This window comes from Epinephelus lanceolatus, chromosome 3 (genome assembly GCF_041903045.1).
Source record: "Epinephelus lanceolatus isolate andai-2023 chromosome 3, ASM4190304v1, whole genome shotgun sequence".
Classification (NCBI taxonomy): Eukaryota; Metazoa; Chordata; class Actinopteri; order Perciformes; family Serranidae; genus Epinephelus; species Epinephelus lanceolatus.
The window spans coordinates 26,838,706-26,844,705 of record NC_135736.1 but is presented as its reverse complement, the minus strand read 5'-3'; positions in this window follow the sequence as shown (position 1 = coordinate 26,844,705).

Sequence of the window (6,000 nt, the reverse complement as noted above, 5' to 3'; positions counted from 1 at the left end):
GTAGAACATTGTTGATACACGAGTATATGCATTTTTAGGCAATTTTGTGATGCATGTGCAAGAAATGTTTCTTTGATTTTACTTTGGTCAAGTATACACATGGATTTCAGCATCACAGAATGGGTTTGCACTTACAATATTCTGCTGTGTACAGAGATGCTGTAGCCTCTAAACATCCAGGTAACTTTGTAGCAGCACCAGAGAATGTGTGTCTTTCTATCCAACGCCTCACGCTCTCCTCCAGTTATACATGGTATCCATGAGCTCCCCAAGTCACAGAACCATCCTCCGAAACCACAAGGATGAACGTCAGCACTCAAGTCACTGCTACCAGTTTTCGTTCAGACATTTTGCACCAAATCCAGCAGCTTTAGATCCTCTTGACAATGATGCATAGTTTGTTTTCAGCTTTTAAAAAGATTAAAGATACTGTACTTACCGTGCCTTAACCGTCAGAACACCCAGTGTAGATGTATGTACGGGTATGTGTGAAAATGAGTGTTACTGCTTTCACTTTTAAAATGTTTTTGCATTTCTTGTCCTTTAAAAAAAAAAATTGGATATTCAAAATGAGGCACATTGCTATTGTAATTTTATTTTATTTAATTGGCACATTCATTGATTGCATGACTTTTGAATTTTAACTACACTCTGTACTGTCTTGTTCTTGGTGCACTCCTTTACAGAAACAGCAAAACGCCTCTTTGATGACCGAGGAGCCTCTCATGTTTAACACTAGCGTCAGACAGAGTCAGACAGAGTCAGCCAGAGGCAACTTTAAACAGATAGTGATTGAAACCAAGTGTTTTTCCTGTTAAACGTTCTGTTTGTTGTTTGTTTTTTAAGCTTATTTTTAACGTTGCTCAGTTTGTTTTCTGAGTATAGAAATGAGACACTCCCACAAAGTTGAAATTTTAAGTTGAGCTTTATTTTATCTTCAGTGATTGGAAATCCGTTTTATCATCAGTAACACCACAAAATGCAGTATTTCAAAGTTTTACATCCAGTCAGTGTATATAACCTAAACATTGAAAGAGTTTTAAGTGCCAAGTATGTTTTACAGGTCTCCGTTAAGTGATGGACATGTTTTCACTCGGATTGGTTTTAGTATGTTCACATGTCCTATTACAATTCATCCCTCAGCTGTTCAACATGACACTTTAATTTCTCTGACAGCTTTGGTTCAGCAGACTGTGTTTTCAGTTGCGCTAATTTAAGACATTGATTTATGATGTTTGTAAAGGGCCTTGTCTTCTTTCATTTTTATATACCTTTGGGTATCCTCTTGATCAATGTTAAACAAATAAAGATTTTTTTTTGTTCTTTACTGTATTATGTATTCTTGGATGAAATAAATGTGGTTAATGCTGATTTAAAACAGATTGAAGTCTTATCAAAGCATTTATTTAATAGTCAAACAATCTTATCCCAGGCACTGATTTTATGTACAGTAGTTCCATTAAACTCATTAGACAGCGAGACATTTGTTTTCCAAAATTAGACTGAAATATCAACTCCGGGGACGCAAGAAAATTAAGGAAAGCACTGCAGCCGCTTTTATGGGCACATTTTGTTGACTGAGAGATATAATAACTGTCAAATTTGTATTTGGGGAAATTCACCAATGTGAAATCCAGCACTCTGTCTAATTTTGTGATGACTCATCTATTGTGTCATTGAGAAGGCCCACAGTTTCCCACAGAGTCTAAGAATAAAGTGACTGGTGAAATGAGGATTCATTCTGCAGCCTGCACAGTTACAGTGGGCCATGTAGTGTAATGTTAGCCTTCCTCTTTATATTGACCTGCGCTGGTCCATCAGACTAAAAGCCACTTCCAAAATAACTTTCCAAAAGAGGATTTAAAAATAGATGCTAATCTTTCACAGAGGAAAACACACACTAATTTACCTCCCTGATCCATTAACATCTCAGCCTCACGCATGTTAATTCTTAGACTACATCTGTGTAATTAATTAACACGCCAAATGGCCTCCAGATCGGGAGTGTTGGCCTCAGTTATATAATTACCGACAGTCCACCACCACCACACTTAGACCTCCAGTTAGTGTGTGGCTGCGCTATTTAGAAGCATAAACACACACATTTAGTCTGCTTTGAAAATACCAAAGGTTGGAGCCGTGGTTTCAGTGCGACACATATGTCCAGCAGCTCCCCGAAGCAATGCAATGATTACATAATGAAATGAGGCAGAGCTAATGAGATGGGCAAAAATATTTCCCCCTACTATCACCCCCACAACCATCCACCACCACCACTATCCACCCCCGGGGCCCTTCATCATCATCATCTTCCCTCTGCCAGAATACTGCTGAATCATAGAGACATCCACCCTGCCTGCCTCTCACTCTGCTTTGGACTGTCTGTCAGAGAGCGTGCCATGTTGCTCTATCTGCCTTCCTTTTTCTTCTGCCTACCTGTCTGCGTCTCAGGAGGATTTTAAAATCTGTCTCTCTCCTCCTCTTCTCTCCTCTCCTCCTTGCCTTCATTCATTTTCCTTTTTCCTCTTCTGCTCCTCAGTCAGCGCTCCACTTCTTCTTTGGTCTAAATGTAATTTGTTTATCCACTTATTTATCTTTCCTCCTAAATGTGTGAATATGACTCAGTGAACATTTGTAATCTGCCTGTGTGTTGTCTTAAAGCAGTAGTTTTCAACTGTTTCCTTGTGAAGGACCTCTGAATTGATACACATTAGGTCACTGACCTCCATTTGATAAGATCTGGCTTCAGGAACCTCCATCTGAAAATATTTTGGTTGTTAGATATGATTAAGATCTGAATTCTTTACTTGTCAGCTACAGTTGAGGAGATTACCGTGGAGGAAGTTAAACCTATGATCATAATAGTCACTATTATGACAAAGGCCATAGGTTCTTTTTCAACATTTGAGGACACACACATGAAGTGAAGGTTCAGGGGGTCCTCCTCCAAGAAAATCTGTGCATTAAACACATAATTTCCTGCATTCTTGTGTGCCTTTTCTGCATCAGTATATGGAAATGTCATGCAAATGTCATGGTACTTTTGTTTCAACTTGGCATAGTTGCTTCATCTTTCTGTTTTATGGCAGATAACAGACATTGTAGACAACCATTGCTTTTAAGGTTGCATGTCCTCCTAAGACCCTGTGTCCTCATTTGAGGACTTCACATGTCAGCTTTACTTTGGGTGCACTTCATTCTACTTAACTTTGACCTATTGTCCTTATTGATGGACACTTTTTTGTCCCATCTATTGGCCCTGGTGGAGCAATGAAAAGACAATCAAACTGGACTATATAGAGGAAGTACAAGATTTCCATCAGTGGGGCATCAGTAGCATAGTGCCGGTGCCCCATGTACAGAGGTGATGCCTCGCTGCAGTGGTTGCGGGTTCGACTCCGGCTTGTGACCATTCGCTGCATGTCACCCCCCGCTCTCTCTCTCTCACCACATTTCACTCTGTCCTGTACATTTAAGGCAAGAGCCCAGAAAAATTATCCAAAAAAAAAGAAAAGATTTCCATCGGTGAACATGTGGAAGGATCATTTGCACAATACACTAATCCATGTAAAAACAAGATGGCAGTCACCTCTGCCAAGTCAATCTTTAGCTAATCTCAACACTAAATGGACAAAGTCCAAAACCTGCTCATGTTTTATTGATGAAAACTTGTTTATTTATGATAAATAATGTTTGTAGTTTGATACGGACACTTAATTTGGAAGTACTCATTTGAGGACTTAATTATTGTTGACGATGTTTAGTTTTTTATACTTATCAGGTCCTATTGATCCCAAATAGCTAGGAGAAATTAGAAATGCAAACCAAACTAAAGAGCGGGTCATAAGAGGATATTGCAGCCCCTCTACTTTACCAAAGGCAGTGTTGCATCTGTGAGTGGAGTTCTAGCATTTTGTCAAAGTAAGGGTTAATGGGGTAATGCTTACACATGCACACACCCCACCTCCTCCACGCCTTGAAAATCTATGCTTATGCTTTTGACTCTTACTTTGGCACCTACAGTACATTGTGGTCACATGTATAGTGAATTAAATAAACCTGCCTGGAACTCCCCAAGGACCCCTGGGGGTCACTGAATCCTTGGTAAAGGACCACTGTCTTAAAGGAATACTTCACCTGCAAACTAATCATTTGTGTATTGATAATACACACCGTGTTACTTTGACTTTGTGAAGAAAACTTTGCTTTTCTCACATGCCTCCACAATAAACAAAGAATATAAAACAGAAAGGATCCACGTTAAACAGCCAAACCAAACATCTGTTTACAAACTCTCCCATATCTTGCGCAGTATAATCCAAGTTTAATTTATCCAGTTATTTGCTCAGTACTTCCCAAATGTGCATTTTCAATGAAACCTGACTTATTCAAAACACTTCCACATGAACAGTCTCACACAGCGAGGAGTAGCGCAACTCGGGAAGTGCTGGCATTTGAATGTACACACTCTCCCAGGTGCACTTTTCATATACGGAGGTGCTTTAAGTGGAAATAGTAGTAACAGTTGAGCGAAAATCCATGTGTATGGGAAGTATTAAGCATACAATTGGCTAAATGAGACCTGTAATATACTGCACGAGTTGTGTGAGTGTTACAGTTTTCTCATTCTGTGTTGACTGTGGTGGCATGTTAGAAAAACAAACTTCATGCATTCAACGTAACGGGCTGATTAAATTAACTGCAAAACATAATTTTGTGGGCGAAGTATTCCTTTAATATCACTTGAGACTGAGGTTGTGTTACCTGTGTTGATGTCTGTGTCTCTGCAGGTGTTATGCATCAGCGTCTATCAGTCTGGGATACGATGTAGACATCGGTGTCGCCGTGTCAGTATAGACTAGGTGTAGGTGTGTTTGAGTAAAAAACCCAGATGGACGTTTTCATTTCTCATTTCCCAGAGTCCTGGCTCTGTGCCAGCTGTCCTCTGCCTCCCATGACGCAGTGTCCTTCAGCCCCCAAAACATAGTCCAGCACCGTGACTCAGCTCAGATCAAAGCCTACAGCAGTTTACCTCTAACAATGAGCGAACGGCTGAACCGAGTGTCACAGATGTGTCTGAGTTTCCTGAGCGTGTGCGTCTGGAGGTAACACTAAGTTAATACATTCCTGTGTCTTCATCTGGTTCCTTCACAGTGCAAAGCCTTCTGAAATGTAATCATAATACGGCTTGATGTATTATTGGGGGTGAAAACTGAGTGGAAATTTGGAGAAAAGTGAATTTCAAACATAAATGAGAGAATGTGGAGGGAAAAAAAACCTCAGCTCAGAGAGTGGGCCACAGAAGCCGCCATGTGCGCGGGCGCAGCCGTGAAATCAGCCTGATCCAATAGATTCTGTTTATCTGGCACGACTACAAGTGAAAGCAATTGGAAATCTGGGGGAGATTTGGAGAAGGCTGTGGATTCAGAGAGAGAGAGAAAAAAAAAATGAGCAAAAAAGTAATACTGTCTGCTCTACAGTCTGGCAAAGCAGGCGTGTTTTCAGATCAGCCTTTAACAAGGTTAATGGTGATTTTTCTCCACAGGCGCCGTTTTACTGTAAAAGCCTCATCCTCGCACGCTTTATCTCTGTCATTTTTACTCTCTTCTCTTTCCGTTCCTCTTTGTTCTCTTCATCTCCTCTCCCTGTGACTGCCGTACCTGCTGCTGCTCCACATCATTTCTGTTTTTCCATGCTAACTCTGTGTTTTTTGGCTCATTATCCTCCCCAGCCACCAAATGCAGCTGTTTCGAATTCACCCAGATCAAACAGCCCATTTTTTAGGGCACGTTTCCCCAGCTCCTGTCTCATGGTACGATTTTCACCGCGCACACACATTCACACCACACATTCATATATACATACACAAACAAGACAAATTACATCAAATGATCAATTTAACAGTTTTATTAGAATCTTGCAATAGTTTTGCAAACACATGTATGGCAATATCTGCATCAAGATATACAGTAGTAACTGGTTTTATTGATTTATGGTGAA